Genomic DNA, 26,614 nt, shown 5'->3' with positions numbered 1-26,614 from the left:
CCAGGAAGTCAGCCCCATAATCTCCAGGACATAAACTTTAAAAGCAAGGTGTAAAATGCCAATGGGACGCCCCGACATGCCTCCACTCTGTGCTCAGGTGTGAGTTTATTAGCAAAGCATTAGGCCGTAAAGGTCCACTTGAGAGAGCAGACTGAAAGCGCACCGGTTGTAGGTGGGGCCTGTCAGGTGGTGAGAAACTGATCTGGGAGGACAGGAAAATTACTCCAATGTCAGCAGCACTTGCTAATTTCCAAAGTGTTTACCTTCTGGGGGGGTTTCTATGACTGTAAAACATTGACGCACAGACACACACACACAGACACACACACACACACAACAGCCTGAAAGGGACCTCCCCGGCGGTCCAGTGGTTAAGACTCCACACTTCCAATGCAGGGGACAAGGGTTCCATCCCTGGCCAGGGAACTAAGATCCCGCATGCCGTGGCCAAAAAACTAAAAAAATAAAAAATTTTTTTAAAGATTAAAAAAAATTAAAAAACAGCCTGAGACCCTCGTGTTGCATCGTGTTTTATTGTGTCGTGCGTTGCAGTAGAATTTCTCACTGTCATTGTTGTCTTTTTGTGTATTTGTCTCCCTTAGTGTCAGTTCTCTAAGGGCAGGGCCCACGCCTGCAATTTCCCTCTCCCGCACCTGACACTGTTCTCACAGAGCTTCTTTGGAAAGGCTTGCTGTCGACGATGACCCGGAGGTCACAGCCGGGAACAGGCTCGCAGAGGCGCCTGTTTGTCTCTGCGTCAAGAAAAGCGTTGCTTCGGAAAACACTTCATTAACCTGATGTTTGTCTGATGGGAGCCATGTGTGCCTGGGCTTGAGTGTCACAGAACGTTAGCAGCAGTTGGGGTCCCTCTCCCCGACCAAGGCTGGTGCCTTGGCTGGAGGCTTGAGCCCCACCCCGCCCCACCCCCCTCGCTGTTTGTCCTGCTCGGGAAGGGGAGTTCTGAGGAGGAGGCCGGGCAGGGCTAGGGGGCAGCAGTGGCACGTGAAACACACCTGAAAGCGCGCCAGTGGCTGCACACTCTCCCAGGTCCCCACGGGGCTCCTCTGATTGGTTCTTCCTGCCGCTGGGCCCTCAGAGCCACCAGTCTCTCTCCATGCCAGGGTCCCAGGTGTTGAGCATAGGAGCCCATCACAAATCACAGGACTGGCATATTTTGCACCAAAGGTGATGCTATTTATCCTACTTATCTTTACACTGAATTTTTCCTTTACCATGGACTTAGCCCGGACCTTAGGGCAATATCTTTTAGTGGAATCAACTGACAATGTTACAGAAGAAGAAACAGGCTGAGAGAGGAGAATGCTCCACGGTCTGGCTCCTGGTTCCTCCTTTACACCTCATAGATTCCCCCAATGTGAGAAAAGCATAATAAACTACGGTTGTTCACTGCAGAATGGGCCTTAAAATGAGAATCTATCCTAATTTATTAGTACTTCCCAAACTGGACCCAAAAATTTTATCACTAATAATGTTTTACTTTTATGGGTATTTTGTAGCTCACAAAGCACATGTTATCCATTATTTAAATTCACAATAACCCAACAAGATAAACTAGGGTTGTCATCCCTTTTTAACAGATGAGGAAACTGAAATATAATGAGGTAAAATAACATACCCAGGCTTGCAGTTAGTAAACCACAGAGGCAATTCCAACCTTCAGATCTCTGTTCCAAGTCCAAAGCTCTCTCTCTCGCTCTACGGAGCCATCCCAGGAGAAGGGATGAGTTATAGATAGGGACAGAGATACAGCTACAGTGTGGACAGATGCAGATGTAGAACAATCGTAGCTACAGATATGGGTAGAGATGTAGTTACAGTTTTGCTATGGATGTGAATATAGATGTGGTGGTGGTTATGGATGTAGAGGTAGATATATAGTTATAGAGAGACATAGAGATGGAGATGGAGAAGGACATGCAGGTGGGGATGGAGATGCAGATGGAAATGGAAATGGAGAAGGAGATGCAGATGGGGATGGAGATGGAAATGAGAAGGAGATGCAGATGGAGATGGGGATGGAGAAGGAGATGGGGATGGAGATGCGGATGGGGACAGAGATGGAGAAGGAGATGCAGATGGGGTTGGAGTTGGGGATGGAGATGGAGATAGAGATGGAGAAGGAGAAGGAGATGCAGGTGGGGATAGAGATGGAGATAGAGATATGAAATGCCCCTTGAGCTAGCCGAATTAAAATTCTAATATGCAGCTAGAAAACCCTGGGTCTAGATACTCTAGCTCCCGGCCATTCCCTTCTGTTCACAGAAGATCTTGTTTAAGGGAGATGATGCCGTAGAAATGATGTCTGCCAGGCTGAAGAGTTCTGGGACTGCTGGTTCCGTGTACTGAAAGGGATGATAAAATTTCCCTTTCTCTTGTTCATCAGAATTAGCCTTTAGGACTTCCCTGGTGGTGCAGTGGTTAAGAATCCACCTGCCAATGCAGGGTACACAGGTTCGATCCCTGGTCTGGGAAGATCCCACATGCTGCGGAGCAACTAAGCCCAGGCGCCACAACTACTGAGCCCACGGGCTTCAACTACTGAAGCCTGCGCGCCTAGAGCCCATGCTCTGCAACAAGAGAAGCCACCGCAATGAGAAGCCCGCGTACTACAACAAAGAGTAGCTCCCACTCACCACAACTAGAGAAAGCCCATGCGCAGCAATGAAGACCCAACGCAGCCTAAATAAATAAATAAATAAAAATCAGCCTTTAATATATTTAGAAATTTTGGAGCTCCCTGGGACATTCTGGGATGTTAGTTTATATATAGTCCTACTTTGTCTTTATATATTTGAAAAATAAAAGGTGAAACTCAAAGGAAAAAATGAATAGTAAAAATATTTGTTGTAATTTTTACTATTATAAAATTAAATTATATTTTAAGAGTTCCAATTCATTTCTAACTGTGGTAGATTTTAAGGTAATTATGTGTCTCTTCGGTAATATATTTGCTATCAACTTATTGCATAAAAGGATTACTTGCGAATTCAAGATTATTTTTAGATTTATAGCCCTTTCAAGTGAAAAGGGGGTTTTTCAGGAGTACTTCTGATTTCCAGTTTCTGGTGAATTTTCCATTTGCCATCAATAATGCTCCCTGCAGAAATCCCCCTTCATGTAAATCGAGCCTGACACTCCTATAATGCACAGTGCAGAAGAGCGCTCCCAGGGCAGGGAATAACGTGCGTGAATTATGTCAGGCCACCATGCAGAAACCGTTCATCCCACAATTTATGAACGCAGATGCTCCCAAAACACGTTTTGGTATTCTAAAGAGATGTACGTGTTTTTATATTCATTGGCTATCTTGATAAATGTTTATTGTGGGCACAGCAAAAACTGCTGATTTGAAAAGATATTTTTGTAAACCTTTTTCGGCCTACCTCTAATGTTTATTACTCACATGATCAAAATTGTATGGCTCTATTACCCAGTCTAATGTTGTTTTCGTTGTTTTGATTTTTCCAAAGTAAAGTCTTCGTGAAAGGCATCAGTTGGAACCTCAGAGTTTGGATTTCTCTGCAGGTGTGCTGGGGGCCTCAGCGTCCGTGTGCCTCAGCTGCCTGGGCTCAGTCTGTCCAGGAGGGATTTGGAAAGGACCCACGTAAGTAGCAGAGATACAGTTAAAGATGCTATAGTATATCATGCTATGTTGTGTTACTTTACATTACCTTATATTACACTGTGTTATATTACAGTTGTGCTGTGCTGTGTTGCATTATGTTGCTCATACTATATATCATATCATATTATTACATTATATTGTTTTAGACTATAGGGCTATGGTTGCAATGCAGAAAAATAATTTTGTCTGAGTTGAGGATGGAGTTAGCGTTTGGGCTGAATGATACACGGTCACACTGTCCGCATTCCCTGGATAGTTGCTCTTCTCTTCACTTTCTGTCCTATGACTTGATCATTAAAGTCTGGGTTTTGATTTGTTTGTTTGGTGGTTTTGAAAATGAAAGGCTGAGAACTCACGCTTACCCAGCCTCCTGTCTTCATGTGGTGGGGGGGGCTGTGTGTGTGTGTTTGTGTGTGTGTGTTCCTGAAGATCTCAGGGGCTGGGATTCTATAATGTATCTCAGGGACCAGTTCTCCTATCTACGCCCCTGAGTCATCAGCCTTCATTCACACAAATGTAGAAGCTGGTGGACGCTCTGACTTCCCCTCCAAGGCTGTCCGCTCAGCGCTTCTCACAACGATGTCTGTCTTGGCTTAGCTCCTGGCCAGTGTCTGGGAGTGGAATTTAGTCTGTTATTTGAATAACAATTACAAGAAAAAGCATGCAAATAGACGTGTAACATTAACTGAGGGATTATTTTTGAAAGACACTTTTAGTCACCTTCTTATAGTTAGGTCATTGAAAAGAAACCATTATTCTTTTTGTGAAAGATTGCTCCAGAAGCATTAGAAATCCAAGTAGGAATAAATCGATTAATTTTCAAAACTTGCAGGGATAAACTTTATTCTGAAATCATGGACGTTCTCTTCTAATTAAATTCAAATATGGTTAACTCCTTTCAGACATATTACAATAATAAATAGTAGACTGGGGCGGTGGTGGTGAATATCCTTGATCCCTGTAAATAATAAGATTGGTTGGCTAATAGAGCATAATGCCTAACACTGTAAAAATCCCAACCTTCTACATCTGTCTCATTAGCAAAAATAAATAGGTTTGTGTTAGGCCGACAGACTAACGCAGGAACCCAGTATTGTTCCAGGACCTGCCAAACGAGGGGAGGACTCTTGCTGGCAGTGGGTATCAACATGGTTTTCCTCTTCCTACAAAGAGAGTGGGATGTGATTAGATTAGCAGCTCTCACAGCTACACTGCTGGTCGGTAACAGCCTAGGGGCGGAGACAGGTAACAGCCGAGGGGCGGAGACAGGAACTGGTTCTCTCTAGGGGGCCCCAGGGACATGGCAAAGAGCTTCTTTCTGCTTTGCAGAGATGGGTGATGAGGGTCCAGTGAGATGATGCCAGTGGTCAGTGTGAGCGTAGCGGGCAGTGTGAACATGGCAACAGCCCAGCCAGACCCCCCTTCAGTGCTTCCCCAGACATACGTACCATGCCCTTCCCTCAGGGTGTTTACAGAGTCACACTGACATTCTTCCATCCATGAATGCTTGCCAAGGAGGAGAATCAAGCTTGCACTGTGGGCCACGTTTGCACGTGCCTGATCTATACTAGGAAATTGTTGTCCATCCTTTGTGTTCTAAGCAGGGTGACCTGATATCTTGTTTGGGGGTGAAGAAGACTTCTACAATCACCCTCTTCTCTTTCTTTTTAGTTTCATCCATTCAGTTCACCAGTATTGACTTTCTCTGTGCTCAGCACTATTCTAGGCACTGAGAATATTTGCATAAATAAAGTTGATAAGTACATACTCACATAAATACAGAACAGTACTTACAGCCCTCAGCTGTCCTACGCTTATAATTTAGGAGAGAGACAAATGTAATTGATAATTATAATTAATAACTTAATCAATTAAGTAACAGGTAATGATTGATAAATCCTGTATTGAGAATTAAAATATGATCTTTTAGATAAAGAGCAGATTAGGTCTAGAAAGACCCAAAGGAGAACTCTGAAAGGTGGGAAGAGAAAAGTGGATCGGTTAGGGGCCCAGGCTGGAGGGGTACCAGGGCAGGGGGCATCACACAACCCCCGACCAGCATCACAGGGGAACAGGCCGGGCATCTCCTGACCCACAGCCCTGAAAAGAAGGCGGGGCAGGTAGGCTCATCCCTCCTCCAGGTCCAGTAGGAGTTCTGCCCACTGACAAGACCAGGTGACCCAGCAGCATCAGCAGAGGACTGACCAAAAGTGGCCCTCCCTCACCTAGAAAAACTGGACGACCAGGGGCTCCAGGGGAGGAACCCACCATCTGGCCCAGGAAACACTCCAGGCTCTGGGGCTGGGAACTCTCCCTGCTGGAAGGCATCAGGTGGTCTGGCCTGGGGAAGATGCCCCCACCCACTTAGGTGGCACCAGCAGGGACCAGGGGGAGCCCCACCAGCACCAGATAACAAGCAGACTGAATACTCCAAGCACTAAAACTGCCATTAGAACCACAGCCCAAGGAAGCAGGCCAAGAACTGTATGCTAAACTTAAATGGGGTGACCACCTGCTGAAATAAAAGATCCAAATTGCACTGAGTCTCCTGATATAATAGCTGCAACGTCCAGGATACAATCGAAAATTGCATGTCATTCCAAGAACTAGGAGTATCACAACCAGAGTGGGAAAAGACGATCAACCAATATCAACACCAAGACCAGATCAGATGTTGGAATCATCAAACAGGGTTTTAAAGTAGCTGTGAACAAAAATGCATCAGTGAGTAATTACAAATTCTCTGAAAACAAAAAAGTAGAAACCTCAGCAGAGAAATAGACATTATTAAAAAAAATTATAGAACTGAAAATTACAACAACCAAAATAGAAAACTCACTGGACATACTCAGGAGTGGAGCGGGGATGGCAAGGGCTAGGATCAGTGACCTTGAGGACAGATCAGCAGAATCTACACAATCTCAATAACAGAGAGAATAGACTGAAAAAAAAAATGCACAGAGCTTCAGGGACCTGTGGGACAATAACAAGAGATCCCACACTCACAACATCAGAGTCCCAGAAGAAGAGAAAAATACTAGACCTGAAAGACGATTCCACAAAATAATAGCTGAAAAATTGTGAAATTTGGTAAAAGGCATAAACCTACGGATTCAAGAAACTGAGCTTATCCTAACCAGGATAAACCCAAAGAAATCCATCCAAGACACATCATAATTAAACTTCGGGAAACCAAAGACAAAGAAAAAAAAATCGTGAAAGACAAATTTCTGATAGATGAACACCAATTCGAATGACAACAGATTTGTCATTGGAAACCCCAGAGGCCAGAGGAAAAGGCATGACATTTGTCCAGTGCTGAAAAAATGACTTGTGAGCCACAAATTCTATAGCCTCAGTGAAAGTATCCTTCAGGAATAAAGGGAAAGTAAAGACATTCTCAGAAATAAAAAAACTAAAAGAATTTGTCACTAACAGACCTACCCTTCAAGCATGGCTAAAGGAAGTTCTTCAAACATTAAGGTAATGACAAAAGAAGGAATCTTGAAGCATCAGGAAGGAAGAAGGAAGGACAGAAAGAGCAGAAATAGGGGTCAACGCAACAGGCTTCCTTTTCCTCATGAGTTTTCAGAGTCATGTTTGATGATTGCAACAAAAATTGTGACACTGTTCAATACCCAGGACCAGGGTGTTTAAAAGTGGAACCTAAATGGAAGTACAGTTTCCACACTTCACCTCCGGTGGGAAGATGGGCCACGACATCACAGCCACTCCCTGAGTGCTCATCGGAAGAAGCTGAGCTGGAGCAATCACATGGCAAAAGCTGTTACCAAATTTGGGGAAAACATGTTGAAATTTGCATTATTCCCACTATATCACTAAGACTCGATGCTCAGTTGAACCATACTTAAAATGTGAGTATTCAAAGGTGAGTGCAGAAAAATCCCTCTTGCTTATCCTTCCTCTGGTTCAACATTAGTCAAACCTGCTGATGCACGAATTTCCTCATCTGATTACAGAGACAGAGCCTTGGATCACGACGGCTGCCCGTGTTTGCTGTCGCGATTTTAAGACTATTACATAAAAAGCCATCGTTCTCTAGCACACACACCCAGAAGGTCTTATTTGGCATTGAAAGTGGTCTGTGATTTTCTGCTTTACGTGGAGCATCGCCTCCATTATTCACTTTATTCCAATAACGGTAGCATTGCTGCCATCTGAAAAGAGAATGCACCCTGCTAAACTGGCAACCAAGAAGCAGAGACATAGCAACAAACGAGAGAACGGAAAAGGAGATGAGGGATGCTAACAGAAAACAGGGACCAGAAGGGGAGCCCTGAAGATGAGGGTCCTGTGGCTCCTGAGACCCTGGGGAGGAGCAGGGGCAGGGAGGTGGCAAGCCCCTGCCCTCCCCTGGGAGCTGGGGACTGGGGTGCTCTCTCTGCATGTGACCTCCCTACTCACCTCCTCAGATTACGGATTGGCCATTGAGGGGTGTTCTTCCTTGAAGAGGCAACGTAGGAGGGGATCCTGGTGAGGCTGGCGTGGTCTCAACCCCTCCATTTCTGGTCACCCCACTTCTGCCAAAGTCCGGGCTTCCCTGTATCCCCTGACGTGACAGTTTAGGGGGTCCCTGCAGCGTGAGCTATTTCCCCCCTGTAGGACCCACATGCCCCCGACCCCCACCCCCAGGCCTTTACCGGGGTCTCTCTGGGCCACCTGTTTCTACATCCTGCCTCTCCCTCAGCAATCTTGGCCTCTGCTGAGTCACAGAGAGTCACTGCCACCCGCGGTCCTGGTGTCCCTGTGTGGAGGAGAGAAACTTGACCCAGAGAAGGACGGACGCCTTGAGTCATTCTCGAAAGTTTCACCGTCCTGGGTGGTCGCATCCAATGGCTCTCGTCGGCTCACGTCCACACTCTGGCTGCCACAGGCAGGAAGAGGGAGCGCCGGCCCCTCTCACCTCCCGAGCGGGAGATAGGCCTGGCCTTGCCCCCTTCTTGGGATCAGGCAGCCGCAGGAACAGTGCAGCACTACAGATGCCCTCTGACAGCCGCCTGGGTCCCTCTCACCCACGTGCTCTAGGACTTCTGCTGCAGTTGAGTTTCTGTGCCGGTGAAGCTCTCAGGGCAAGAGCCTAAACTGTGAGCAATTTACCGTGTTAACGAAGGTGGCCCTGGGAGGCCTTGCCCAGGAAGAGATGGTCCTGTAGGAGTGGGCCCTTCATGTGGGGAGGCTACCAGGGAATGAGCTTAAGGAATTGGAGGAAGACACTGTTGGGTTTCATGTGCCTCCCTGGATGGTCCTGGAGATGTTGAAAACCAGCCGGGCTCTCAGGGAGCCTGGGCCCCCGGCTGCCTCCCTGGACCGTCCTGGGTGAAATCTGCAAGCGACAGATAAAGTTCTAGGGCCCACCGTGCATCCAACCCTCTACCAGTAGCGGTTTGTTTTTTTGGTTTTTGCTTTAAAGCACATTGTCATGCTATATGTGACTCTTTTTGTCTCTACTTGCACCTAGAGGTAACGCCACAAATAAAACACTAAAATGGGAGCTTTTCGGGAAAAAAACAATAGAATCCAGAATGTTCTGAGCCACTTAAACTCTTCTGGAAAAGTGGAAAAAACAGTATGGAAGTGTCAGTACTTCTATTGTATTTAGACAGTGTCTTTAAATGTCTACTTTGTATGTGATTGTGAGATGTATATGAACGGAGGCATTACTATCATTCTATCATAATTTACTGCTTGACCAAAATAAACTAATAAGATTAATAAATACATCTGCTCATCCCCAACTGACTAATATGACCCTGAATCGAAATAAAATATTGGATGAGCTGGCGATGCCAAGTTTAAACTGGATTAGCGACAGAATCTCAGTGTGCTGTTTCGATATAATTAACGCGATGATTTAATATGTTTTTAGCTCAGAATCATCGTAAGAGGTTTTTTGTAGCAACATAGAAATGAACACACACTCATCCAATCTGCAGAGGAATAAAAGGTTATAATATTTTTGAGTTCTCCTGGCAGAGGATCCATTCTCATCAATCTCGTGCTCGGCAGGAGAGCCTAGGGATGTTTTTCTTCCCATCACTCACAGCCGTTATTTAATGGGGGGTAACAGCCACAGTCTTCATTAATATATTAACCTATGGCTCCAAAAGGCCTCGCAGTAAACCAGCTAAAGACTCCTCCTGGCAGGGTCATGTCACAGGGCTTGCAGACGTTAACCATTGGAAACACTGACCTCAGGGATAAGCCCAAAGTTAATAGCCAGTCGAAGTCGGCTGGCCGACAAGCAGAAAGAGGGAGCCAAGAAGCCGACCTCAGGGAACCCACGTGCGAGCTGTTCAAGAGGGATGGGGCACAACCACGTGTAAAACCTTACGGTGGAACGTTCTGCAGCTTCTAAGAGAATGAGCAAAATGGAACGAGTGCTAAATGGAACGAGTTGCAAAATGGAACGAGTGCTAAATATATGGTTACGTGAAAAAAAATGAAGATGCCACATGGATTAAACTCTTAGTTGCTCAGCATTCTAGCACTGAGGGGTCGCCAGAGGAACGGCTGGCTCCTGGCCTGCTCACCCTAAGGCTAAACCTACCGAGGCTCCCTGGAAACACACAGCACGCTTTCCTAATGACACCAGATCTCGGCTCTTTCAAACCGAAAGAACCGAAAAGGAAATCATAGACTCTTGTAGATGTGTAATGAGACAGTAAAGCATGTGTCTGTGGACTCTGCTTCCCGGTTTCCAAATGACTCACAGTGCAAGTCTTCACATCATAAGCTCAGGGGTCTCCCATCCTGCTCACCCTGCAGTGAAACCTGGCTCTGATGAGCCTCCACAGGACACACGAGCCATTGCCTATGCTGTAGCTTGAAGGTCAACAAAGAACGACCGGACATAACTGGGAAACCAGAAATACGAAGGAGAGGGCTTCCCTGGTGGCGCAGTGGTTGGGGGTCCGCCTGCCGATGCAGGGGACGCGGGTTCGTGCCTCCGTCCGGGAGGATCCCACGTGCCGCGGAGCGGCTGGGCCCGTGAGCCATGGCCGCTGAGCCTGCGCGTCCGGAGCCTGTGCTCCGCAACGGGAGAGGCCGCAGCAGTGAGAGGCCCGCGTGCCGCAAAAAAAAAAAAAAAAGAAATACGAAGGAGAAAGAATAAGGGAAACGAGAAAAAGGGACCCAAGAAATCATATGCACCTATGATCCCATATCGATTTAAAATATACACAGTGTGTCAGAGAAAGACAAATATCACATGATATCACTTGTGTGCAGAATCTAAAAAAAATCATACAATGAATTTATTTATAAAACAGAAACAGACTCACAGACATAAAAAACAAACTTACGGTTACCAAAGGGGAAAGGGTGGCAGAGAGGGCTAAATTAGGAGTTTGGGATTAACAGATACACCCTACTGTATATAAAACAGATATACAACAACGACCTAGCACAGGGAACTGTATTCAGTATCTTATAATAACTTATAATGGAAAAGAATCTGAAAAAAATAGATATATTGTATGTAGGGAGTTCCCTGACGATCCAGTGGTTAGGACTCAGCACTTTCACTGCTTTGGCCCTGGGTTCAAAACCTGGTCGCGGAACTGGGATCCTGCAGGCCATTCGGCACAGTCAAAAAAAAAAAAAGAATATATATATATATATATCCGGATCACTTTGCTGTACACCAGAAAGTAACACAACATTGTAAATCAACTATACTTCAATTAAAAATATATATATACACAGTGTGTTTGTAAGTACACCAACGTATGTGTGTTTATACATGTGCATATATATGTGTATCTGGAAAGATATGTACTCAGATTCGAGCAGTGCTAATCTCTAGGTGGTGGGACATACTTTTTTTTTTAACTGTTGCGTTTTTCAGTTTTCATTTTCCAATTCCATAAGTGTACAATGCTTCTGAAATTACACAAAAAATGTTTTTCAAAATACAAATAAACTAAAACAGTATATTAAAAACCTAGAGTAGGGCTTCCCTGGTGGCGCAGTGGTTGAGAGTCCGCCTGCCGATGCAGGAGACACGGGTTCGTGCCCCGGTCCGGGAGGATCCCACATGCCGCAGAGCGGCTGGACCAATGAGCCATGGCTGCTGAGCCTGCATGTCCGGAGCCTGTGCTCCGCAACGGGAGAGGCCACAACAGTGAGAGGCCCGCGTACCGCAAAAAAAAAAAAAAAAAAAAAAAAAAAAAAAAAAACCTAGAGTGATCTGAGATGTTGCAAGAAACAGAACAGAACTTCAAAAAAGACTCCAAATAGTATCTTAGAGATCCTAGGGAACAAATGCATTCGTAAAACAAGAATAGGATGATAAAAAAATAAATAAATAAGTAAATAAATATGTTTAAAAAAAAACAAAAAAAAAAAGGAAAGAATAGAGGACAAGTAACTTTTAAAAGAATGCTGAAATTGAAAACATTAACAGAAAAGTTGTAAGACGGAGCTGGGGAAAAAGGCAAATGGAAAATATGGGAAGCAATAAAAGACTTAGAACATCAATCCAAAAAATTTCAACATCTAATCAATAAGAGTCCCAGAAAGAGAGTGTAAAGAATCTGAGGGTGAATGTTGTTAAAGAGAGATTATCAGAAATTACCAGAATCAAAAGTCTTCAAATGGGGCTTCAAATGGGACTTTCCCATACCTCAAAAAAAAAAAAAAAGTCTTCAAATGGAGAGTTCTCAGCACAATAAATGAAAAAGAGACCCACATCTCAATACATCACTTCAGAACACACAAAGAGACAAGAATCAGATTGGCATCTGATTTTCCATACACAACACTAGATGCTAGAAAATAATGAAGCAACATCTTCAAAGTTCCTAGGGAAAAAAGTCTGTTTCACCTAAAATTCTGCAGCCCACCAAACCACCAATCAAGCGTGAGGTAGAATACGATCATTTTCAGATAGGACATTTACAGAGTTTACTTCGTGCTCTCTCCTTCCCCTTCTGGGAAGTTACTCAAGAATGTGAATCAGAGAATGGAGGGAAAGTGACAAACCGAGGGGCACTCGTCCCCTTGCCCCCTCCCCTTCCAGGAAGCAGCCCTGGAGCTTAATGAGGGGAAACCCTGGGTGACAGAAGTCTGGATGCTACCTAGTGAAAGGACACAGAAGGAGAATGCTGTGCCTTAGGTGTCTTTACAGAGGGTGACTAGGAGGGGCCATGTCAAAGGTTGGGTTTTCCAGAAACAGGAGCTGGGATGGAGTTTGTGTTGGACATCCGCACAGAGGAAAGGGGAGGAAGCAGGGTTGGGGAGCTGTGGCTCAGGCCAGGAGCCTGCAGGGCAGAGTGGGCCACCATGGCCCATCAGAGGAGCCCCCCAAATCCCCTCCCCCAGCCCATCGCTAGACGTGGACCACCCAGGGAAGGGCGTGCCTGTGGTCAGGGAGGCTCTCAGCAGCAGAGGCCGGCCCTGAAGGGGCATCTGGTGCACACGTCTCTTGGTCGGCCCACAGCACAGTCCATGGCAAACCCCTGGAAAGCACAGAGATGAGCTGCAGGGGTTCTATCAGCCCCCTGCAAAATCTACAGGCAGGACGCTAAGTTATGGTTCTGAAGAGTTTTCTATAGGGGGAGCACAGAGTAAGTTAGTCTAAGTACGCAATTTCCTGAAAACGGGTTAATGAAACTTAAAGGATATAAAAATTAAATTAACTTTTAAGATCTTCATCTCCAATATCCATTGCCTAGGCTAAGTTTTTTTTTTTAATAACTTTGCTTTTCTAAGAGCAGTTTAGGCCGACAATAAAACTGAGAGACAAAGAGATTTCCCATACGGCCAGCTGGCCACCCGCTGCCCACATGCAGGCACAGCCTCCCCTCTGTTGACAGCACTCACCAGAGTGGTTCACTTGTTTTACCAAAGGTGAACCTCCATTGACACATCAGCATCACCCAAGTCCATGTTTATCCCAGGGCTCACTCTGGGTGGTGTACACCCAGTGGATTTGGACAAATGTGCAATGACATATAGCCATCATCATCATATCATAAAGAGTATTTTCACTGCCCTAAAAATCCTCTGTGCTCTACCTATTCAGCTTTTCCCAACCCCTCCCCTCCAAAACCACTGATCTCTTTACCGTCTCCATAGTTGTGCCCTTTCCAGATTGTCATAGAGTCAGAATCGTGCAGTGTGTCGCCTTTCCAGACTGGCTTTCACTTAGTGACGTGCCTTATGGTTCCTCCATGCCTTGTCGTGGCTTCACAGCTCATCTCTCTTTAGCACCGAATGATATTTCACTCTCTGGATACACCACAGGTTATTTATCCTCTCACCTACTGACGGACGTATGAGTTGCCTCCAATTTTTGGCAATTATGAATGAAGCTGCTCTGAGTATTTGTGTGCAGGTTTTGTGTGGAGATATGTTTTCAGCTCTTCTGGGTAAGTACCAAGGAGCATGCTTGCTGGATTATATGGTAAGAGTACGTTTCATTTTGAAAGGCACCGCCCAACTGCCTTGCAAAGTGGCTGCACCACGTGCGTCCCCACCAGCGGTGAGCGTTCCGGCTGCCCCACATCCTCGCCAGCATTTGGTGTTGTCGGTGCTCTGGATTTTGGCCATTCTCAGAGGTGTGTAGTGGTGTCTCATTGCTGTTTTAATTTGCATTTCCCTGATGACATAGGATGTGGAGCATCCTTTCATACATGCTTACTTGCCATCTGTATATCTTCTTTGCTGAGGTATCTATTAAGGTCTTTGGCCAGTTTTTTTAGTTGGGTTGTTTTCTTGAGTTTCGAGAGTTCTTTGAGTTGAGTTGAATTTTGAGAGTTCTTTGTCTATTTTGGATAATAACCCTTTATCAAATGTGTCTTTTGCAAATATTTTCTTCCACTATGTGGCTTATCTTTTAATTCCCTTGATATTGCCTTTTGCAGAGCAGAAGTTTTTAATTTTAATGAAATCCAGCTAAACAATTATTTCTTTCATGGATCGTGTCTTTGGTGTTGTATCTAAAACAGCATCACCGTACCCAAGATCATCTAGGTTTTCTCCTATGTTATCTGCTAGGGGGTTTGCCTTTTACACTTAGGTCTATGATCCATGTTGAGTTAATTAGGTTAGGCTTTTGACAGTATTTATGTGATAGATTGCTCAAAACTATCTGCACTCCTAAGTTTGTTGCAGCATCACTTACAATAGCCAAGATATGGGAACAACCTATGTGTCCATCGAAAGATGAATGGATAAAGAAAATGTGATGTATACATACAATCAAATATTATTCAGCCTTAAAAAAGAATACACGTTATATTCTGTTTTATGCTACAACATGGATGAACCAGGAGGGCATCACGCTCACTGAAGTAAGCCCGTCCCAGAAGGACAAATCCTGCATGATTCCACTTATCTGAGGAATCTAAAGTAATCAAACTCACAGAAGCAGAGGGTAGCATGGTTGTTGCCAGGGGCTGGGGGAGGGGAGACATGTGGAGTTGGTAATAGGCATAAAGTTTCCGTTGTGCAGGATAAACAGTTTCCAGAGATCTGTTGTACAACTTAGTGCCTCCAGTTAACAATTCTGGTTTTTTTTTCTTGAAAATTAGTTTTAAGAGTGTAGCTCTCAAAAAAGAAAAAAAAAAGAGTGTAGCTCTCATGTTAAGTGTTCTTATGACAAAGACGGTAGGGGCATGAGGAAGTTAGCAGGTGATGGATAAGTTTATTGACTGTGGTGATGGTATCACAGGTGAAAGCACATGTCCATACTAAACAAAGTGTATACATCAAATATGTGCATTTTTATATGTAACAGTTGTATCTCAATAAAGCCATAAATAAAATTGATCAGGTTACTGTGATACACTTACGCTAGGTTATTTTTTGAAAAGAGATTCCTATGCTTTAGATATCAGCATACCAAGTGTTGGTATTTGCACAGCAAGGCTGAGGTCGTATTCTAAACGTCTAAAACCCTGGCTTATTTCGCTATCCTCATGAAGGACAGCTGTATCCTCCACGGAATAGGATTATGGAGGCACCAAAGGCAAACTACTTTTCCATAGTTCCGACAAATACTCAGTTACAGCACCATCATTCTGTTCCTCTGCGTAGAATAAGAGCAATAGGGACAAGGCCAGGGTTAAACCCTATTTCTTGTCCCATTTAGGGCTCTGTTAAAGGATATTTTAAGGACATCCTCTACTATCATAAAAGAACTAAGCATCAGGTACCGGAAGCACAGAGGGCCCCAAACAAGATGAACCCAAACAGACCTGCATCAAGACATATGACAATTAAAATGGCAAAAGTTAAAGAGGAGTCTAAAGGCCGCAAGAGAAAAACAAAGAGTTCATTTCAAGGGAACCACATAAGGGTACCTATCTATCAGCTGATTTCTCTAGAGAAACATTGCAGGCCAGGAGGGAGTGGCAAGCTATATTCAAAGTCCTGAAGGAGAAAAACCTGCAACAGAGGGTACTCTACCCAGCAAGATTATTAGAATAGAAGCAGAGAGAAAGAATTTCTCAGACAAGCAAAAACTAAAAGAATACAGTAATACTAAACCTATCCTAAAAGAAATATTGAAATGTCTTCTCTAAATAGAAAAGAAGCAAGAATCTATAAGAAAGGGAAAATCACAATAGGAAAAGCAAATATATAAAAGAATTGTAGATCACTTAAATAAGCCAGTACATAGATTTAAAAAAAACAGTCAAAAAAGTTTGTGAAAGTGATTATAACCACAATGAACAGCAAAAGGATAAACATGAAGATGTAAAATAGGACATCAAAATCATAAAAGGTGGGCGAGGGGAGTAAGAAAATGTAGATTTTTTTTTAGAATCTGTTTGAGCTGGGGGAGGAGGGATAAATTAGGAGCTTGGGATTAACAGGTACACACTACTATGTGTAAAATAGAGAAACAACAAGGTCCTACTGTATAGCACAGGGAACTATATTCAAAACCTTGTAATAGACTATAATGCAAAAGAATCTGAAAAAGAATATGTATGTATGACAGAGTCACTCTGCTGTGCACCGGAAACTAACACAACTTTGTCAATCAACTATACTTCAATAAAAAATAAAAGAAAAATAAAAGAACTAAGCGAGGCTTCAGGAAATGTATACCAACAGATTCACCAAATAATAAAATAAGTTCATCAGTTACATAAGGTTGCTTAGTATTATCGAATCAGATGCCAGAGGTAGGCTGACAAGAACGCCTATTTTGGTGTTGGCGTGACGATACTTTACTGTTTCTCTTGACAGTACCTGATGGGTAGGTTTAGCTGTGTCCTGAGGGCCCTGGGAACACAGCAGTAGTTCTGCATCATCGGCACGAAGGAGGACTTCCTGTTGGTTTAATTTTAGAGACCACGTGACCAGATCAGCTAAGAACTATTCTGAAATCTTTAGATGTAAGGACTGTGTCAAACAGAGCCATCTTAACATAATTAAACACGGAATTTGGTGTCAGGAGGCCATTCCTCCCCACTCTGATTTCCTCAGTGACATTATGATAAAGGCAAAAGGTGCATTAAAAGCTTTGGATCTATATTGAGGTCGTAAAATCTCGCCCATAGACAGTTCCTGTCTGGGGATTCATATGCCAGAAATAGATCAATAAATGCTGTGAAAAGTTCTACACTATTTTCAACCAACTGCTCTATAAAGTATAAGTGAATGCTCGCTAGCTGGGCGTGTTAAATTACAGTAGCTGGGAGTATTAAATTACAATACACTCAAATAATTTGTTTTCTATTTATTTTCTTGGGGAAATTAACTGAGAAATGAAATGTTAGACTTGCCTCCTTTTCCGGGTAAAATCCTGAAAATAAGCCCTGACCGACACCAACCCCAGATAGGTGCCCTTTCCCACCCCACAGTAGATGCTGGATGGCGACTCCTATTCTTGGGCTATCAGGGTGAGAACCTGATATTGTAAAACTCTAATGGTGGGACTTTCCTGGTGGCGCAGTGGTTAAGAATCTGCCTGCCGATGCAGGGGACATGGGTTCGAGCCCTGGTCCGGGAAGATCCCACATGCCGCGGAGCAACTGAGCCCAAGTGCCACAACTACTGAGCCTGCGCTCTAGAGCCCATGAGCCACACTTCTGAAGGCCACGTACTTAGAGCCCGTGCCACACAACAAGAGAAGCCACCGCAATGAGAAGCCCACACACCTCAACAAAGAGTAGCCCCTGCTCGCCGCAACTAGAGGAAGCCTGCACGAAGCAACGAAGACCCAACGCAGCCAAAAATAAATAAATAAATTTATTAAAGAAACAAAAACTCTAGTGGTGGCACAAAGTTTGCAATCAGAGAAATGCCTTTCTCGTGGCAAAAGCCAGCTATTCCCAACTGGCCAGAAATAAGACAAAAGAAGCAAATGCATCTTGGTATAGATGTCCACTCTTTGAAAACCTGTATAAACTGCTCTGAATGACAGAACATGGGCAGGTTTCTGTGGTCTTCAGGAAGGTGGCAGGTGGCTGGATCAAACTCAGGCCTAATAAGCGTCGCCAAGGTGAGGGGACCTTCGCTCCATCTCTCCAACAGGAAGGATCACTTTCCAGGCAACTGAAAGATTCATCACACATTTCACAAAGGAGACACGAGGTTCGGTAATGTGAGACCTTGATTTACGATGGTCTTTTGATTTACTGCTGTGTCTTTTTCAACCATGCTATTTCAAACACGCCTCATTTAAAAGCTCGTGTTTAGGCAGTGTTTGGGGCTAAAGATTGACTCTATGCTAATAGGAAAATTAGTCTGTCTACACATAGTCCCAGATCTCCCAAGCCACGGGGCCAACCTCCAATAAAATTGCTTGCCGGGTGATAGATACTGGTTTTCTTCTGGGTAGTTACTATGTCTTTGTCTTTTTTTTTTTTTTTTTCCAAATGCCGTTTAAATGTTACGGAAGCAACATAAGAAAGATACTTCGTAGCAGCAGTCTTGCTGGGTGAATACAAATGATAAGTATTTTTAGAGGGGCCCGTTTCTCAACAGTACGACACCATTCGTGCAGCTCTTTATCCTTCAGGGAGCACTTGGAAATGCCTCGCTGGAGTCATGGGTAGCCTGCCAGGGAGATGCAGCCAGCACTCTCCGCACTGGCTCGCTCAAGCTCTGCCACCCCCGCACCAGCAAGGTGAGGGGCGACTGCAATTCTGTGTCTGTTGCACACGGTTCCTGCTGCCTCCTGGGATCTCGGGGACACGAAGCGAATTGATATGTTTCTGAAAGCTTAGACTAGTGCCTGGTTCATAGCAAACACGCCCTGAATGTGAGCCATGCTTATTGTGATTGACATGGGAAAAATTAAATGTCATTACATGCTAAATATCACTAGCACAAGAGTTTACTGCAAGACCACTGGATGATTTTTTAAAGGACCTCTTAAAATTCTCCTGAAGAACTAAAAGTGTTGCAGTGTGGATAACTGAAATAATCAAAATGAGCCCACAATTTCCCACGTGAACCTCGAGATCCAAGCGACTCGGCCAGGGATTCCCAGCTCTGATGCTGTGAACAGTAAAAACCTCTCCACTTGCATCAACCAAGAAACAGGCGTTTTCTGAAGGCCTTTATGCCAGGCTCTGAGAAAACAGAAAAGTGTGACCCAGGTCCCCGGCCTTGGGGAAGACAAGCAAGGGCTGGGGAATTCTGAGTGAGGGGGACATCTGGCGAAAGGGAAGGAGAGACTCAAGGTCAATTTCAAAACAGAGGTCATATTTGCTTGGGACTAAATGGGTGAGGCAGTGTCGCCACGAGCACGGGGGAAGGCGGCCCCACTAGGCAGAGGGAAGGACGAACAGGAAGCTGGGGTGTAGCTCTGGTGGCTCCGGGGACAGAGGGAGAAGGAGCCACCTGAAATGTACGGCGGTGCTGTCTGCCCACCACCCCTGCCCCTGCCTCCAGGGAGTAATCCATCCTCCACTCTGGAGCGCGTCTCCTGGGGTCCTCATGCAGTCGTCATCCTCACGGTGGTCCATTCTCCTGGGCACACGAGGGCTTCGGGAAACAGAAGGAATGGAATAGGATCCCCACCCTCCTTTTCCCAAAGTGCGCGTGTGTGTGTGTGTGTGTGTGTGTGTGTGTGTGTGTGTGTGTGTGTGTAGAAAGAATTTGGGGCCGAGGGAGGAGGAAACCAAGTTCGGGTTTAGAAAAATTAGGAAGAATACCCTCCCTTGGTTACATCTGGATCGTTGTTTGATTATTAGCAGCAGGTTTTGTTTCTTTTGACTACTCTGTTAAGTTGGAATCTTCCAGAAGCAGACCCTGAGACGAGGATTTTAATGCGTGAGCTCTGGTTGAGGACCAACGCCGGAAGTGCGCTGGGGATGTGGGGAGCTGGCCCAGGATGTGAGCGCCCGGAGGAGGCTGTGCGCAGCTGCACTCTCCGAGCCGCAGGGCCGCGGAAGAAGCCGTGGTGGCCGGAGGGCTATGCCCGGGGGCTACCCACCCTGCAGCCCTCAGCCCACCTCCACGCCCCTGGCAGGACCGGAGTGAAAGCCCCTTGCTCCAGGACGCCCCAGGTACCTGCTGCGTGGAGGACACGGGGAGGAACTGACAAAAGTGTCTTCTACAACCTTCTTTATCAAACTTTTTGATATTATCTGGAAATGTGACTTTGAACTTCTCATAGTCAAAAGGAAACTATTTTCATTTAGAAAAAATAAAACATGCCTGGTTGGGACTTCCCTGGCGGTCCGGTGGTGCAGACTTTGCCTTCCAATGCAGGGGGTGCGGGTTCGATCCCTGGTCGTATAGCTAAGATCCCACATGCCTGGCGGCCAAAAAACCAAAACATAATACAGAAGCAATATTGTAACAAGTTCAATAAAAACTTTAAAAATTGTCCACATCAAAAAAAAAATCTTAAGAAACAATATATGCCTGGTTGTTGTTATATTCCCAGGGTTTCCTAAAGAAGACAGTGTCTGCATTTAGTCTGTGATCTGAGCGATATGAAAGGGCTCGTGCCTGTAGCCAGTGGTGATACTAAGTAGCATTTTTGCAGTTTGCAAGAGCCGCATTCGAGGTTTTTTGTTTTTGTTTTTTCTTTTTTGTGTTTTTTTTCTTTTTTTTTTCTTTTTTGTAAGTGTGGGAGGTTTTTTTGCATTCAAGTTTTACTAGTTTGCTCTAATATAAGCAAAATATAGTATAATCAAGGTAAGTATGGTAGCCATCTAGAAAGACAAAGAGATTTGTAAGCACACGTAAAAACAGCAGACATCCTCGGTCCCATCTCGTCAGTCACAGTTCACACAATGCATTAGCTGGATGGCCTCACGCGAGAATATTCGTGGGAAACAAACCTCATCTAAGGTTGCCCTGCATGGATACAGGACTGCCTGACCATAAAGCCTGCTGTAGAATCAACAACAACAGAGACAGTAATAAAAAGTAACGAGAAATCTTACGTAACTAACGAAATAGGCTTAACTTTTGCAGAGAAGGTAAAGTGTCCCTATGTCGGAAATGTACCTACCTTCAGTTCAAGAGCATTTAGGTAATGTGCACTCCATATAGGAGAAGCATCTCCAGATAATAGAAAAACCCAATGAAAATGGGGAAAGTGTATAGACAGAACAGGAAGAGCTAATGAAAATTAACGACGCATCTGAACCACAGCCAGAGGTGGATGGAACTTTATGTTACTCAAATGCATAAGCACTGACCGATGCAGGCCACGCCAGGGAACAAAGGTTTTGTAAGGACTTTGGTAATCGGGAATGAAATTGATAACCACAGTGAAAGCCACGACATTAATAAAGAAGGGATCAATGACACAGACAAATATATTTACAGATCATTGCCTAACTTCAGGCCTGCAAAGACCCAGATGTATCACCGCCTTCAAATTTATTTATAGATCAGTGTCTTAATGTGATGAATAGTTGGCTTGTAAACTAAAAATACTGAAAGTCTCAACATATAACTATGACTTTTTTCCCTTTCCTTTACTGGGCAGAGATGTCAGTGCAGGTCTGTGACCCAGGGACAGCTCCTTAGTCATCTGTGAGTGGTGTCACATGGTGAGCCTACCCTGCAGCTAACGGAATAAACCACACACTCCTGTCCAGAGGACAAGCTCGGCTCAGAGGCCCAGTTTCACTGGAGCCGCTCCCATGGGGCATCCTTCTTCCCAGTCCAGTCTGACCCCCTTGCTCTTGCTTACCTGGCCCCTGCCCCTCTTGGCTGGCCTGCACCACTGATAATTAACGTAGCAAAAGGAAAAGACGGAGGATGTGCCGGCTGTGAAAGTTCATTTTGGCCCCAGTAGGATCTGAAGGCGTTTACTCGTTCATTCATTCATTCACTCATTTGTTCACTGCCTACTGCGTGAACTAGCCCCTGGGGGATAGAAACACGCTGCAGGAAGTTGAAGAAGAATCTGAGCTGCAAGACGCAGACACAGAGGAGACACAGAATTCCTCTAAGACGAGGGTTACGTAAGAGCAGTAAGCAGGGAAACTGCTCCAGCAAAGGTGCCCCGAGCAGCGGAAGAGGACGGGCGTTCCAGCCAAGGGCATGTGGGACTCCAGGGAGGCCAGACCCAGCAGCCCTGGAGGAGGGGGCAGGGAGGGGACGAGGGGGCGGGGGCTGGGCCACAAGGGCTGAAGCGAGTGCCCAGGCTGCCAGTGGGTTGCAGAGGACCAAGGTAGGGCCCCGGCACTGGGGCAGTGGCCGTAAGGATGGAGAGGAAGGAGCCAGCAGGCCTGGGTCTGACTGAATGTTCTTCATCCGGGTCAGCGGGAGGGCTGCTGGGGAGGAAGTCTGGGTGGAGAGGATGCTGAAGAAGGGGGTCGCTGACCTCTCACCTATCGGGTGGGCAGAGAGGAGCAGCTGGGACCGGTCACCGAAGGGGAGGTGTGGGGGACAGGCGCTCACACTCTCAATTTTAGCACGGGTTGGCACGGCTTTGGGGGTGGCAATTTGGCATTCTCTGTTAATTCAAAAAAATGTGTTTATACACTTTTCCTAAGCAATTTCTAGGATGATAACCTTGTGAAACCCTTGCACGGTCCTGCACACACACACACACACACACACACAGGGATGTTTGCTGTGGCATTTTTTAATAGTGCAAAATACACATATATGTTTTTAAAAGGAAACAAATATTCACCATTAGCACACTGGTTACATAAATTATGCCCATAAAGCCGTTGAAAAGACTGAGGGACCCAGAATCGGCGGTTCTCAGATGTTAACGTGCTGGAGAGGCTGCCGGGATCCTGGAAGGCTGATACATGCAGATTCTGGCCCAGTGGGTCTGGGGAGGGCCCATGATGCTGCGTTTCCCGCAGCCCTCCAGGCAACGCTGCTGTCGGGCCATAGATTTCTGACGTGGGGAAAAAAACCTGAGCTGTATCATCAAGAGCAAAAGGGAAAATGCAAAGCGATGCGTCCTATTTTGGTAAAGAATAATCGTAATGCAAGTTAATGTATGCCTTGGCTATCTGGAAGGAAATGTATTTCTGGGAGGAAGAGCTTGAGGTGGGCTTCCCCTTTCTACATTACACATTTAACTACGATATTTCTGGGTTTTATGGTGAGCATGAATTATGTTTGTACCAGAAAAAAACAATATCTTAAAATAAGCAGTCAATAAATTGACACATTGAAACAAAGTCTGTGAACCTGAGCGTTATGGACTGAATGTTTATTTCCCCCCAAATTCATATTTTTAATCCTAACCCCCAAAGTGAAGGTGTTAGGAGGTGGGGGTCTTTGCAAGGTGATTAGGTCATGGGGGTGAAGCGCTGATGATGGGATTAGGGCCTTTATAAATGGGACCCCAGGGAGCTCCCTCACCCCCTCCCTCAGGGGTGAACGCAGTGAGAAGACGGCCGTTGATGAACCAGGAAGCGGGTCGCCACAGACACTGGATCTGCTGGCACCCTGTTCTTGGACTTCCAGCCTCCAGAACCATGGGGAACGAATGTCTGAAGTTTCAGCCGCACAGTTCATGGTGTTCTGTTATAGGAGCCCAAACGGACTAAGACACAGAGTGAAAGGTTACACTCCAACTGTATATCATATTACTCTTAATAGATCTTCCGTGCTATTATTTTAAAGAGCTGTCAGCAACCAGCAGTTTTTCCAGGCTGGGGAACAAGTGTCTGATGCAGCAGCCTCTGTCTACCCATCAATTCTGATCCACCTCAGTCAGCCCTGCCAGCTGCGGGGCCGTTGCTTCAAAACGCAGCCCCGTTCCATTTACCCCCACCCACGTGTCCACCCAGAACACCACACCGGCTCCCCACTGGTCCCAGCATCAACACCAGGCCTGGCCTCGCCCACTTCTCCAACGCCTCTTACCCACACACACACGCACACACATGCCAGCGTTCTGCCCTACTACCTGCCGTGGGCCCTCTGTTGCACGTGCGTCACCCCTGTGTCATTCATGGACTGTTCCATGTTTGCAACCAGATGCTAAAGCCTCCGTTCCCCACCAGCCAGCCCCTTTCACCAGGACCAGGGAAAGGTACCAGCCATCCAGTGCCCTCACGCCTGCCGACCCCTCCAGGCTCGGACAGACACAGCTTCTCCAAGCGCCAGCCAGCCAGCACCGCTGCAAAGGCCTCCTTCACGTTAGGATCTTGGGGTTGAAAAAGAACCCCGAGATTTGCCCACATCAATCCGCCACGAAGTCTTCGAAGTCGTGGCTTCAGAGCAAAGAAACTTCTGAGCAAGCTTGGTCCCAGGTTGGAGCAGGTGCAGAGGATTCTGGAAGCTGGCTGCCTCCACGCAGCTGTTGGGGGCCAGACCCCTTCTTTCAGAGCACCCGGCAGGAATGAGTGAATGTAATTCATTTGGCTCCTGTTAAAACAGGGTAGCTGCTATTAGTACCAGAGAAGATGCTGAGTGAGAGAGAGGCACGGGATGCAGGGCTTTACCAGGAACGAGAGCCTGGGGAGACCTGGGGGGGCATGTAGCCCACACTGCTCACTCCTTCCCTCTCCCTCCCGGAAGGGATCAGCCACATCCTCGGCCAGGGCCCAGAAGGAGGTGCTCAGGAAGGCGGGGGCCGTGCCCGGGACCCCCCTCCTGCTTCTCGCCCCAGGCCTGGGGGCTCCAGCTGGGAGACCCTTCCTCCCTGTCACTTCACTCCAGGAACTGAGGACACAGCGGTCTGGGGAGCTCTCCATGCAGAGCGAATGAGACACGGCTCACGACTCAGCCTGCGAAAGAGCGGTTAATACTCCAAACGGGCCCTCACAGGTAGTCACGTGAGGAGACCACAGCCCCACAGTGCAGGTGACAAAGAGGGACAGACCAGAAACCGAGAGCCCCGCAGCGCTGCTTAGGGAGAACAGGGAGGTGCTGTCAGTTCCATGTGGAACAAAAGAAAGAAGTTAATTTTTAAATCTCACTAGTTTTATTTTACCTCTCCCAAAACCTCCCCTATTTATCTTTTTTTTTTTTTTTTTTGGCCACGTTGGGTCTTCGTCGCTGCACACGGGCAGCGAGCAGAGGGATCTTCCTGGACCAGGGCTTGAACCTGTGTCCCCTCGCACTGACAGGAGGATTCTTCACCACTGCGCCACCACGGAAGTTCCTTTCCAGTTTCTCTTAAGAGGCTTGTAGGTATTAAACGAAGGGAAAACAAAGTCATCCTAGGAAGAACTTGCCTGTACCTTTGAGATGCAAATGTCCTATCTGGTCTTCTCAGGAACCCTTATCTCTGCCCTCTTTTTATTTTTTTATCTTTTTAAACTGTCTTCATTTATTTGTTTATATTTGCAGTATGACACAGAACCTCAACAAGAACACACGCACGCTCACAGCTTGGGGAGAGGGAGCTGGGACAAAGTCGCCTGGCAGCTGGGCTGGAAGGACTCCAGCCAGACCCCCGCCCCAGAGTCCGAGGGAGATGGGGGGGAGGGGGCTCGGTGAGTGCGTCGGGGCCCTGAGGGAATGTCACCGGGGAGGCCCTTGGGACCAGGAACCCCAGCTCCCTCCCACAGAGCTGGCTGGGCCAGGTGCCCAAGGTGGACCGTTGAGCTGAAAGGCCAAGTGTGGGTGTGGGCATCTGCACCGGAGGGTGGGTGGGCATGGTGGGAGGGGCGGGTGGGTGGCAGCCTCAGGACCCTCACCACAGCAGCCCCCATGGGACAGGGTGAAGGTCCAAGCCGCCGACGCCCAGCCCTGCTTCCTTCTGGCTCCCCGCCTGCCCACTCTCTCCCACCTCGAGATATATACATATATAACGTAGGTCTCTCTCTCTCTCCTTTCTCTCTATTCGACTCTATCTTTATTCTAGGAGACAAAACTCCGGAATTTCTTTTCTCAGTGCAAATGGGGGTGGGTGGGGGTCTGCCATCTTTTTAAATGCAAATTTTAATAGAGTAATTTAGAACTTGACTTGTCAAGGATAAATAGAAATCCTAACTGTCTTTTCTGTAAACACTAGTAAAAAGGGTTTAGCCATCTAGATAGGTGACCTTGATTTGTTCCGTCTGCCAGAAGCCCGATTTGAATCCAACCCCTTGTAACTGATGGGTTTTATGTTGTACCTGGCTCAGGACTGAAATTGTGGAATGGGAAGTATGAGGCCTCTGTGTGTGTTTGTGTGTTCATACGTATCTATATGTGTGTTGTAGGTGTGTGGTATTGCCAAAAATGAATTCATAAAGGAGCGCTACTTAATTGGCTTTTTAAAAAAATTAAGCACTTATATATACTCAGAAAATAATCTGGCCAGAATGAATTCTAGGTCCATGTCATCTGGAAAATATTCAGTACTAAACTGACATCTGATATTGGAGGAGGCTTAAGCTTGTTGGTTTCATTAACATAGACATGTCTTTAGAGTCATCAATGTTGAGTATAACACTTCTGTCGTACCTCGGTTTACTGGAGGTCAAATAAAACCTTTATCTGTTACAAATTTGTCAACAAGAAAAGTAACTCAGTGTGGAAAAGAAAACGTTTAAGGAAAGTAAGATGTATGTTTTCAGTAAAAGAAGGTAGGAGGAATGAGAAAAAAATACTGAA

General features: G+C 45.9%; 1 long non-coding RNA gene across 2 annotated transcripts in view; it reads left to right on the top strand.

The window, feature by feature from the left end:
* The window catches only part of LOC309827301, a 31,461-nt gene extending 11,042 nt beyond the window's left edge, over positions 1-20,419 (top strand). The window contains exons 3-5 of one of the 2 annotated variants that reach the window (XR_014297209.1): positions 3,492-3,625; positions 14,098-14,226; positions 19,874-20,419. This is a non-coding gene — a long non-coding RNA (uncharacterized lncRNA). Of the gene's footprint in view, positions 1-3,491; positions 3,626-14,097; positions 14,227-19,859 lie in introns of both variants that reach the window. The other variant, XR_014297208.1, reaches the window with a different exon arrangement.
* Positions 20,420-26,614: the final 6,195 nt, after the last annotated feature.

This window comes from Grampus griseus (genome assembly GCF_964374135.1).
Source record: "Grampus griseus genome assembly, chromosome: 9".
Lineage (NCBI taxonomy): Eukaryota > Metazoa > Chordata > Mammalia > Artiodactyla > Delphinidae > Grampus > Grampus griseus.
The sequence above is the reverse complement of the archived record's forward strand: the minus strand, read 5'-3'. Positions and strand labels throughout refer to the sequence as shown.